Below are 12753 nucleotides of genomic sequence, written 5' to 3'. Positions count from 1 at the left end.
AGCATAGACTGAGAAGAAAAACAGAGGCGAGGGGCACCTGGGTGGCTCAGTCGGTTAAGTGGCTGACTTCGGCTCAGGTCACGATCTCGCGGTCCGTGGGTTCGAGCCCCGTGTCAGGCTCTGTGCTGACAGCTCAGAGCCTGGAGCCTGTTTCGGATTCTGTGCCTCCCTCTCTCTGACCCTCCCCCATTCATGCTCTGTCTCTCTGTGTCTCAAAAATAAATAAACGTTAAAAAAAAAAAAAAGAAAAACAGAGGCGAAGAGGCACGTGTGTGCAGACAGGGAGACCCAGGTGAATTCCCTTAGGCCCAGGAGCGTTCGGTGGCCGCTTGCCGTGCTGTGGGTCCGCGTGGGGTGCACTGTCTTCCTCTCCGCATCCCCAGAGCCCAGCTCGGGGCCGGCGGGCCGTTGGGCACCAGCCTGTGAGCTATAGAAGGCATCACTCTGCTCCGGGCACAAGACAGGCCAGGCCTCTTCCGGTGGTGACGGGGGCCCAGCCCTCCCTTAAGTCATCCCCAGCCTGAGGACAAGTCATAATCGCCAAGCTCTGCGGCTTTAAAAGCCACTCCCTCCTTGTGAGGTCTTCTGCCTCCGGCCTGAGGCTCTGCCCTCCCTCTCGCCAAGTTCAGGGTCCCCACTGGTCTCCATCAAGACCATCTCCCCAGAGGATGCACCTGTTCAGCACTTCCTCCCTCCCTCCCTCTCACGTCCTGGTAGCTGGAGGGCTGTCCTGGGGCCACGCCCTGCACACCCTGCCTCTGGGCTCAGGTCCCAGGTCTCCTCGGCCCAGTTGGTACACGTCCTTGCCTCCTCATTTCCAGGTTTTACTCATCTTTAGGGCCCAGCTCAAAGGCCCCCTCCTCCAGGAAGCCTTGCCTGACTCATTACTTATCCACCTTCTCTCCCTCCTGGGAAGTCCCAGGCCTGGGAGCTCTAGCTGGCTGGTCTCATTTGCACCCATGTGCTCCGACGGCAAGGTTACACGTGGGACACATCGGCACCTTCCTCTTAAAGTAAGGGCACTTGGGGGCCCCTGGGTGGCTCAGTCGGTTGAGCGTCCGACTTCGGCTCAGGTCATGATCTCGCGGCTCGTGGGTTCGAGCCCTGCGTCGGGCTCTGTGCTGACAGCTGGGATCCCGGAGCCTGCTTCGGATTCTGTGTCTCCTTCTCTCTCTGCCCCTTCCCTGCTCATGCTCTGTCTCTCTCTGTCTCAAAAATAAATAAACATCAAAAAAAATTTTTTTTTTTAATCAGGGCACTTGAAGCCCGAGATCTTGTATCATTGATTTCACTATCCTCACCCAACAGAGCATGGGGAGCAAGAAAGGAACATGAGCAGCCCTGTGAACCCCGAGGGGACCTCACCCACGACAGCATGGCCGCCCCCAGCACGGGCTGTCGCGTCAGCCGGCCGTGTGGACGGATGCCGCCAACACTAACGTTGAGTCTCTCCGAGACCCCGGGCCGCTGGACAAGGCCAGCCTGACCTGTGCGGGCCAGTGCGTGATAAAGCAAGTGACCTGTGGCTTCCAGACAGAAGCACTTCATTGCTAGTGTGAGACCCTCCGGCTCTCCCTCCACCTTCCTGGCCAACAGGAGCTCGTTTATTCCAGACGGCCCGGTCGGTGCTGGTGGGTCCCTCTCTGCCCGGGGCCCCCGGCGGCTACTCAGAGCCGAGCCCCTCCGCCAACCCAATGTAGCTGGAGGGAGAGAGGAACCTTTGTTTCGTTAAGATGACGAGCTTGTGGAATTGCCCGTCACCGTGCCGTCGCAGGGCACGTCCTGATGGATGTGGGACCTCACTGCCTGCCCCCTCGCACCTCGGGGAGTCACTGTGCCTCTCGACATCTCACTTTTCCCCTGCGGGAGCTGAACTGACGGCTCCTGTCCCCATCTCCGAGCTTAACAGAGTTCCTAGCGCAGGACCGCTCGGTAAATGTCAGCTTCCGTCGGCCTGGCGAAAGGGAAGCGGGGGGCACCCGCCCCTGTCCTTAGAGACTTCGTGAGCAGTGGACAGTTGCACCCCCCACCCCCCAGCACTGCCTCGCGCCTCCACAACTCCCGGCAGGTCAGCACGCTTTTCTGAGCTACCTTTTCTTGGCCTGTAAAACATCGTGAGTCCTCTGTGCAATGGGACACACAGAACCCCTCGCAAATTGCTCAATGCTGTTCCAGCGCGAGTTGATTACCTCGGTCCACTGACCCGCGGCATCCCACCCCCGCTCTGCAGCATCCCGCCATACACCTGACCGCCACCAACGTCCCCCCGCCCCACACACGCACGCCGTGTACTGACAGCTCGAGCAGCGACCTGATGCCAGGGGATGTGCCTCGTGGAGCCTGTCCGGCCGGCCCCCGGGGCTCTTTGCAAAGCAGAAACCTGGGGGAGGAGAAAGATGGCTTCCTCACTTTTCCATTTCCTTTACTCACTGCAATTAGCTGCACAGAGGCAGCCTCCCGGGGAGAGCAGAACCATTAGCTCCCAGGATTGGACGGGGAGTTTTGTCTTTTTGTTCCTCTCCACATAATACTGCTCTCTTGGTGGTCGCTCTGCAAACACATCCTGCATTCATTTGCAAACTGGGGGATATTTCATATTCTGAGGCTCAGATGCACCGTCCGGGTCCCCAGAAGAGACGCTAGTCGGGACTTTTATTCAGGCTGCGTCATGCCCACACTCCTGGTCCGGCACCCCCCCCCCCCCCACTGCTTCATGGGGACCTGGGAGATGACCAACAACACTGTTCCCCTCAGAGCCTCCTGACATACAAGCCTCATACACTCAAGAGTCGAGGGCATCTCTGGGGCACCTGCTCCAACGACATAGCCAAAGCAGGAGCCCCTTTTCGGTCTCAGAGACAGATAGGCTCTCCATCCAGACCCTCTGGCCCAGAAAGCAGGGAATCTAATGCTGGGGCTTCCCTCTGGCTTCTCCGGGCACCAGCTCCGTGCCTCTGGGAAAACCATGGGACCCTTCCAGGCTTCAGTCTCCTCATTCACGCCAAAAATATGTATCGAACGTTTACCGTGTGTCTGGTCCCGTTCTGAACCTTGGGGATACGGCGGGGCAACACTGAGTGCCCTGCCTTCATGGCCCTCACAGGACAGTGAAGGGGGTCAGAGGATAGACCGATGTCAGTGGCAGGTAGGAGAGGGAGACAGAGCAGGTGAAGGGGGTGGGCAGCAGGGCTGGTAGGAGGAGGGGGCCATACAATAAGATGAGAGGAAGGGTAGGCTTGGGAAAAGAATATTCCAGGCAGAGAGGACGGCAACTGCCAAGGCCCTGAGGCAGGAAGGAGTTTAGAGGGTTCAAGGCCCAGCAATGGGTCTGCTGTGGGCGTCCCGAGAAGTGGTAACAAATCCTGCTGGAAAAGCGAGTGGAACAGATCTTGGGAGGATTTTCAGGCCATTAAAAGGACTTTGGGAATTATTCTGAGAGATGCGAAAATGTAGCAAGTCAAGCCGTATGAAATTGCTGTTTTTCTAGGTCAGAAATGGTTGAACATCAGCAATTTTATATGGTTCAACCTAATAGATGTAAACGTGCAGTATTGCTAATTTATTATCACCACTTTAAAAAACAGCCTTTTCTATTATTTTGGCAGCATTAATTGGAAGACATTTCTTCCTTGTATTGGGTGTGATTCTGCCTCCTTGCAGTTTTTACCCAGTGGCTGTAATTCAGCCTTCAGGGCATTGCTGTCTGGGGAGCCAGCCCCCCCTTCCCCGCGTGGCCTTTTTGATATTGAACCGTGGTGGTTGCCATGACGTCATGTCTCTTCTGAGACTCCTCTTTTCTGAGTTAAATATTTCGGGTTCTGCAAACCCTGTCTCTTGCAAACCCTCTTGCGATGTGGTTCCCTGACTCTCCTCTCCCGCACCCCCCTCCCCGGCCTTCTGAGTGCGTTCGCAACCATGGGTAGGAAGGCAGTGTTCCTGCTGTACCCCACTAATCAGGGAGAGCTCCACACCTCCACCCGCGTCCCTTTGCCTCCTCCCCTTCAGTAAATACAGCGTCTTCTGGCTCTTCCCCAGGAGGGACTGGTGGCCCCCTAACCTCCCTCTGGCCTTGAGAGCCATCCTGTCCACCTCAGTGGGAGAATGTGCCAGATTCTCAGACAGAAATCCCTAGGAGATGCTATAAGAGGACTGACCGGCCTCTGCAGCTCGGCCGTGGCAACCCCAGTCCTCCCGGGTGTCCTGAGACCTGCAGTGTTCTGTGCGGTCAGCCTACTTGGAACTTTTTTTTAAAGTTTATTTATTTATTTTGAGAGAGAGAGTGAGAGTGTGAGAGCAGAGGAGGGGCAGAGAGAGAGAGAGAGAGAATCCCAAGCAGGCTCTGTGCAGTCAGCACAGAGCCCAATGTGGGGCTCGAACTCACCGACTGTGAGATCATGAACTGAGCCGAAACCAAGAGTCAGATGCCCAAATGACTAAGCCGCCCAGGCACCCCTCTACTTGGGACTTTTTAATAGGATGGCTGACATCACAATGACCCAGATCTGCCTGTGGGGTCTGTTTGCTCCCTGGTTTGAGCGTCAGGAGGTAAGGACTCTGGTCCATGCTCCATTTTTAGCCACGTGATTTCAGACGAGTTCCTGAAATGTTCCGAGTGTAAATTTTTGTGCCTGTAAAACGAGAATAATGATGCTGCTTCCTTAGCTGGACAGAGAGCTAGCACAGCTGGGTATTAAATGAGCATGCGTCCCAATCCCACTGCTCCTTCCGGGCGGCCTCCAGCGCCATCACTTAGTCCAGCAGTGCCCTGACTGGACTGCCCTGACTCCTACAGTGGCTACATCATCTCCCCAGTTCCATATTTTGTGCCTCAGAGTCTGTCTCCCACAGCAGGATGCCAACAGTGGCTCCCTAAGGACTACTTACCCCCTTAGGAAAAAGAACCTGGTCTTCATTCCTCCATCAATGCTGGAAAACTAGGCTTTCCCTAAAATGGCACAGCCTCTGTCACTTCCCACTGTGGCCTCACTGACCTCCTTGCTCTCTGGATGATCTGTCCCGAGTGAAATGCTAGACCCCTTCCTTCAGGGAAACCACCTGAGGTTTTGGGGGTGCTTCTGGTAGGGGAGAAGTGGCCATATATTAAGTAAGTGCATCAGGCCTTTCATACATGTGATCACATGCAACGTTCAGAGGAGTGCGCCCCTGAAGCTAAACCTTAAAGAGAACAGCCCCTCCTCCATGCAGCACCCGCTGGGCCCGCTCAGAGAAGAGCTCAGCACGTGAGCCCCGGAAGCTTCTGGCCTCAAAGCCCCCAGGGCTCCGGTTCTCCTTCTAATAACCTAAAGGCTATTAACAGTCTCTTCAGTTATTAAAACAATTTTCTGATGCCTGTCCCTTTGGTCCTGGCCACATGCCATGAAAAGAAGCTGGAATCCCAGATCCCTCTTTGAAAGGACAGCCCTTCACCAGGGTATGGAAGGAGACACAGACCTCAGTGCTCAGGCATTGCCCTTTCTTTCTCATGGGAGGACACGGACCTCGGCGCCGGGCACAGGTGCCTCTCAGATTTAAAATCTCCTTGGGGGGTAAAAAAAAGAAAAAGAAAAAGAAAAAAAAAAAACCTCAAGGCAAGCATAGAAACCCTGGCTCTCTGGTAGATGGCAGAGAAAAGCCTCGGATCTGGGTTCAGGTGTGTTGGCTGATTGCATGGGTCTGATTCAGGGATTGGAGGCCCATCGATAGGGCTGACCCCCCCTGAGGACTGGGAGACACCCTCACACTTTTGGTTGGGCAGAAATCAGGGAACAGATGTGAGCAGAATGGGATTTGAAAAAGGCAGGGTGTTGAGTCGCTGATCCCTGAGTCTCCTTCTAGGCACTAACATCTAGGGGCGTGAGATCCTGAGGTCCCTCGGGGATGCCAAACTGGCGGTCACTGAGCAACCTGGATTTTCAGGAGCAGACACCTTCAACGCTCTGCACCAGCTCTCCATTCAGAACACGTGGCTTCTGTATCTGTAATGGTCACGGCGGATCAGTGGCAAGAGCCAGGATCTGGGGTTTGTGACCTGAAGGCCTTCCTACCACGGCTTGTTTCCCTCATCCTTGGCATTGACTCAGGGAAGCACCTCAGATTCCTTCCGGGCCTCCAATATCACAGAAAAAAAGACTTACCTGACTCTTATTTAAAGACTCAAATGAGGGGCCACCTCCTCCAGGAAGTCCTCCACTCACCATGCCAAATTAAGTGCCCCTCCTTGGAGGTCTCACAGCGTCCCCTCCCACCCCTTCATTTGTGGCATTGCTTTTATACCCAGCACAACTTGCCAAGGTACAGACAGTTGGAAGAGGAATGTCCTTCTTTCTGGAGTAGGGCGCCCCCCTTCCCCCGCCAACACCGATCTCGCCCCCTCCGGTCACACCCAAGCACACTGCAATCCACCATCTGCTCTTGGCCAAACCTTCCAAACACACCATGCTTTTCACAGTGGTCACTTTTCAGTTACTCTGTTACAGGATTCTTTTTTAAACCCACGTTAAATCATGACTTCCCTACAAATATAAAGTGAACATGTGTCAAAAATTGTGTTTAACCCGTTAATTAATGAGAGATCCGGTAAGATGTTACAACTGGTTCAAAGAAAAATCCCAAAGGCCTCACTTAAACACGGGGCAGCCAGGAATTCTGAGATGAATTTACAAATAGACGCAAACCTGGCGTGTGCACAAAGTGCTAACCCACCGGGCACGGCTCGCCTGCATTTGCACGGACGGGACCTCTGCATCATCAGTGCTCTAGAATTTCCGGGACCACAGAAGAGCCGAGAGACGACGAAAGGCAGAGATAACTTTGATGGGCAAGGCAGGACATCCAGTGACCCTTTTTGTCCTTTTAGGAGTTTGTCGGGACACTTCACTGACCTTGTGTGCAGCAGTGAGCACGGTCAGCAGTCACTCCTGAAACTCCCTCTTTCTCTCACTGGGTGGCGTCGCCTCGGATTTGCCCCATCTCTCCGACCACTCTCCTGAAAAGGGCTCCTCTTTTTCTACCTCTTTTTCTCTCTCTTAACTGTAGGCCTTCTCCAGGGTTCTGTCCTGGACCTCTTCCCCCTCGTCCCACACCACAGAGGGAAATCTCATCTAATTTCTTGCCTTTAAGCCCCCCAGGTTAGGCTGGTGACTCACAGACCTGTCTCCAGCTGGCTTCCTTCAGAGCTGTTAACCTCCATGTTTCCATATCCTCCCCAGCACCGGAATACAACAGTCTTGTTCCGTAGTTTCGTGACTACGGAACCCACCTTCTTCTTCCTTGAATGGCGTCACTTTTCACCCAGGGGCTTCCGCTACCACCTTGGGGCCCAGCTTGTCTCTCTCCCCTTCTGCACCCTCCCGGATTCACCTCCCAGACCTGCCACTTCTGCCCTCCTTACCCGCCCTCCAGCCTGGCTTCCCCTCTCCACCACGTTGGTTTTTGGCTTCCTTCACTCCTGTCCGTGTTAATGTGACCCGGTCCTACCTTCCCGTCTCCAGCCTGACCCGGTCTCAACCATACTTGACTCTGCTGCTGGAATAATCCTTCTAAAATGCAAATCTGCTGTGATACTCTCATCCCTGAAATCTTCCCATGGCTCCCTGTCAAGGTCGGGACAGAATGAAGCCCAATAGCAACTTGGTTGGGGGCCTCCATGACCTACCCGACCCCTCTGTCTCCAGCCTCACGTCTTGCTGAGTCCCTTCGTGGGGTTTAAGGAAACACCTTTGAGTCCACTTTCGGTTCCTGGGGGTGATGGACATGCCATTTCTTGCCTCCTCGGAACGGGTAGTTCTTTCTTTGAAACACACGTCCATCCCCCTGTATCTTTTCCTAACTAACTCCTGGTCATCCTGCAAAACCCATGCTGGGCTTTGCTCCTCCCTGGTGATCTTGTCACCCCTCCCTGCTCCTGTCTAGTTATGGGCTCTGCCCACGTGCTCCTTCCCTGTGCTTCCAGCCCTGCGCTCACGGTCACAGACACACTTGTGACTGTCGCCTCATGGCAGGAGAAGCTGGTGGCTCCTTGCTTTTCTCTGTGACCTTGGTGTTGTTCATTTGCCTGGCTTCCTCGTGAGCCTGAGAGCCCCTTTCAGGCAGGGACTGGGCTCAGTGTGTCCCCTTTGCCCCCTCAGTGTCCTCTCCCTGCACACTTCCTGAGGATGGCTAGCCCCCTGTGGGTAGCCCCTGCATGCAGCCCCCTCCCCCCAGGTAGACTCTCAGGGGGAACAGGAGGTGCCCGAAGCCGGGAGGGAGTGGAGGAGAAGGACGCGTGACAGGCTGGTGACCGGGCCTCTGGTCTCATCTTTTAAACCTACTCGGCCCTTCAGCGTGGGACTCTGTGCCCAGTTCCCGGGGTGTGGAGACACCTGCACGATGGTCTCTGTCCTTCGGAAACACGCCGGCTGAGAGCGGAGATACACCTGTGTGCAGACCCACGCACTTTCGAGGTAACCTGCAGACCCTGCACACGCTCACACGGGGAATCTGAACGCAGCGCGGCTTTAGCAGGAAGAGAAAGCCATCGCTTGTCACTGCTGAGGGTTCAGAGTGAGGGCAGTGCAACCTCTGAGCAGGGACCTGAAGGCTGAGAAAGGCAGCCTCCTTGCCTCCCTGGGGAAAGAAGGCACCACGGGCAAGGCTCCCAGCACCTGCTGTGGTTTTCCGGGAAACGCCTCGGTCGCCCACTTGCGTGTGGCCTGGGTGCGGGGTGGGGACGAGCAGCCTGGTGTTCCACGGGCGAAGAGAGCCCCCTGCCCCACCCCCTCGGGCCCCAAGACTGCTCGTCTCCACGCCTGGTTTATTATGCACGAGGCAGGCAATTTGCTTCCCGCCCCGGGGACCCATCACGGAGACAAGAAGGTAGTTTGTTCTCTGTAATGGCTGGTATTGGACTGTGCATGGCGCGGCGGGAGGGCTGGGGGCTGGGGCCTCGAGGCTCGCTCTTTCCTCTTCAGTGGCTTCTTTCCTTCCCCCACTGCCCCCATCCTTCTGCTTTGCGTTCTTGAGCCTAGTGGTTCCTTCTCCCCATCACCTTCTTCTTTGTGCGGGGATGGGGTGAGCGAGGAGGGGCGTAGGGATGACAGCAACCGTCCCTTCCCTGCGAGGACTCAGCTTCTGGGGACTGGCTCCCCCCACCCCTCCCTAGGCCATCTCTGTCCCTCCTCCCTCCGGCTCCCTCATCATCTGTTCTTAGCTGACTCTAACCTTGATCCCTGTGCCCACAGGAAGATTCCCTAGTACCCTCCCGTCATTTCCAGGTGATGGAAATTCCCGATGGATCCCAAGGGTGGGCACCTGCCTCACCTGGGGCTTGCCCACGGCCTTCTCATTCACCAGAGGTGCTTCCCTCATGAAGTTCAGAGTCTACCAGGAAAGAGACAGACGGACAGACAGGATTATCCAGAGATTGCCAGGCTGGGGTCCCCTTGGGGTCGGGGGTGTCAGATCTACCAGTGACGATGGCCGGGCTGGTGGGTTTCTGCACGCACTCAGAAGGAAGCTGGGCGGCATCCCTGCGGTCCCCACGCAGAACTCTCCCCAGCTCTGACCCCTGCCCTGCCCTGGGTCATCGGCATCATGAGGCCAGGCTGTGGGACTTGTGTCCAGGGCGGTGTCCACACAGCGGGGCCGAGCGTGAGTGCGGACGAGCAGGTGCACGCCGTTCGCAGTCTGCTGTGTGAGCTGCGTGCGGGCGATGCCTCGTCTCTGAGCCTTCGTTCTCCCCTCCGCAAAGGAAGGGGGCTGCCTTGCATGGACTTTGAGGCCCTGCAGACTGTTTCCATGTGAGGGTAGAGGCTATCCCAGAACATCGCAGGCAGGGGAGTGTCCTCTGTGCTCACGGATTCAGGAGGACTCCCGGTACAAGGCAGCCCATGAGGAGCAGAGCAGAGCGAGGAGTGGCCGGGGAGGACGGGATGGGGGCGTGGGGGGCAAGAGGGATTTGGGGCCCGTGTGTGATGGAAACAGGGCAGACGCTGAGCTGGGACACAAATACGGCTGAAGCAGAGTGGGGGGGGGATGGGGTGGTTAGAATCAGGGGGCGCAGAAATCCTCAGGTGATGTCCTCGGGGAGCAAAGGGTGCAGGAGAGGAGCCAGAAGGGCGGCTGGGAGGAGAGAAAGAGAAGCGTCCGGGTCAGGACCTGGCCAGGGCTCAGCGGCCCAGGAGCCTGGAGGGCACTTGCCGGGAGCGTTGTGGGGACCCGGGCCTCCCTGAATCTCTCCTGAGCCTCGTCGTCTGAGAGCCTGTCCCCTGCGGTTTGCTGAACTTCCCAATAATGTGGGGGCACCTCCTCCGAAGAACTTGGGGGTTTATGGTCAAGGGAGCCCCACTTCTCAGGAAAGGAAGGGTGGCTGGCTGCCGAAAGGCTGGAGCCCCTGGGGCCCGTGTCGGTGCGGGGCGGTGTGCGTGGCGAGGCCTGTGCCGCGGGCGGGGATGTGTCCGGGCGGGAAGGTACGCACCGGGGCGGCTGAGGGGCTGAGGGGGCCTTGCGTGCACCTGCCGGGGCTCGGCCACTGCTGGGGAAAAGACGGAGGAGGCGAGGGGAGGCAGAGAGCCCCGGGGAGGTGAGGGATACCCAGGGAGCTGGCCAGGCAGGAGGCAGGACGAATGGGCCCGACAGGGAGGAGGAACCTTTCCTGGGCTGCAGATCTCAGGAAAGAGAACAAAGGAGCAGGCCCGAGGCAGAGGCAGAGAGAAGGGTGAGCAGGAGCCAGACGGAGGAGGAAGGTGGGGGGTGGGGGGAGGGCAGGAGGATGGCAGAGCTGGAGGAGGCCAGTTCCCTGGGTGTGGCTGGGCACCTGCTCCCAGCCACCGCGGGCCGGCCCAGCCCGGGAGCAGACAGAACCTCCCGTCCTTTCTCCGCCTGGTGGCTCCTGCTCGGGGAGCGATGCTAATCCCGCCGGGTCAGGGAGGCCCAGGGAAGGACCCGCAAGAGGCTGCGGTACAGCTCAGAGCGTTCGAGGGGCCCAAGACGGCCCTGCCGGTGGCAGAAGCCCCCTCACGGCAGCTCCCCACACCCCTCCGTGGAGGAGGGGGATCCCTCCTGCCTTGGCGGGCCCCCAGAGGACCCTGCCTCGTCTGCTCCTCAGGGAGGATACGGGCCACACCAGGTCACAGCCGGTGCCAGACGTGTGCTGGGCCTGACGTGTCACACGGGTGCTGAGTGGACGCTGCAGGGACGACAACTCCCTTCCGCGTGCAACGGTGTGCCTTGCGCCCAGCAGGACCCCCCGGGAAGATCATATTTTCCCATCGTATTGATGGGCGAGTCAAGGCTCTCCTCCTTCAGCTCTGGGAGCGCTTAAAACCGAAGTCGTAGCATCCCTAGGCTTGAGCAGTCTGTTTTTCTCTTTAAAAAAAACCCCAAAACCACGCTTAATATGTTTATAGGTTTGATTTATTTTTATTAGCTTCCTTGCTGGTCAACATAACATAATTATAAATTCAAGATTACAGTGAAAATCACTACCATTTTAATTTTAAAAAACAGCGTAGGAGGTTCGTAGGCTATATATACTGTCTCCCGTATTTCTCCTGGGAACATTAAAAAAAAAAAATCCTGTCACGTAATAGAAAAGGTTTTAATCGGAAAGAGAAGGAAACAGGCGAGGTGGTGGGAGTGGGGAGCACGGGGCAGGAACCTGGGAGGGAAGAGAGCCTCCCCCCTCCACCTCCCGCCGCCCTGGGAGGGACTGGGATTCCCGTCAGCTCCCGGAGCCGAGCCCGGCTCCCTCTGGGGCCCCTCCAGGCTCTGGGGGTACAGCAGAGAACCCCGAGTCTGTGGCCCACAGCCCCGGGGTCTGGCTTCCCACAAAGCAACCAGGTTTGGGCCGCACAGGAAGGCCCCTGTCCCTGTGTCCCACCTTGTAGGAGACCAGTCCTCAGTCAGGGCCCCATTGTCCCCCCCTGGCACGTAGGTGAGTAAGGGGCCACGGGCCAGGCCTCCTGCCCCCCATGCTCCCCAGCCGCACCCCTCCCGGCACGCACAGGGGGAGAAGGGTAAGGCAGCCACATTTGCCTTGGCGCAATTATCTGTCAGGTACAGAGAGGGATGCCTCAGCCACCACGCGGGCCCGGCTGGACACTGACCGGCCCCCTCCAGCCTGGGGTCCTTGCCGGGCAGGGCAGGAGCTCCATTTGGCCTTTAGACGTGATGGATGCCAAGAAAGAAAGCAAACAAAATTCCGGGCCGTTTCTGATGACAGCAGTTGCAGGTGGGAGGGAGGCCTTAGGACTGGCCCACCATTCCCGAAACGGACAGGAGTGTATGTCCGGATGCCGTGTGCTGGGCCCCCGTCTGTGACAGTGAGGACGGCCACGTTTTAGGATGTAGCCCACGTCTAGGACCACGTGAGGCTCTTCACACACATACTTCCCTCGATCCCCATGACGAGGCCTCGCGGACCGTGGACTCAGGCTCTCAGAGGAGGGACTGGCCCATCACACGGCTGGTGGGGTCCCGCCAGGGCCCAGCTCACCACGTGCCGGGACGGGGCTCCGCGGAGGGACCGGGAGGCCACACAGAGGAGCAGAGGGTTAACACTGCTAGCGTGAGCTTTTGCGTGTGTCCCTCTTTAAAGTACGCACAGTCTGTCCCGCTTCTCCGATTCCTTGTGGGGATGTCATGAGCAAGTTTGGCATATGTAGGTGCTCAGGAAAGAGGCACCTCACCCTTCAGCCTCGCGCCATGAGTCCCTCTGCACACAGGGAGCTCCGAGCCAGGAGCCTGGCTGGACACAGACGCCCTGGAGGACCGTTT

Source organism: Panthera leo, chromosome F3, assembly GCF_018350215.1.
Source record: "Panthera leo isolate Ple1 chromosome F3, P.leo_Ple1_pat1.1, whole genome shotgun sequence".
Taxonomy (NCBI): domain Eukaryota; kingdom Metazoa; phylum Chordata; class Mammalia; order Carnivora; family Felidae; genus Panthera; species Panthera leo.
This window is presented reverse-complemented; position numbering follows the sequence as displayed.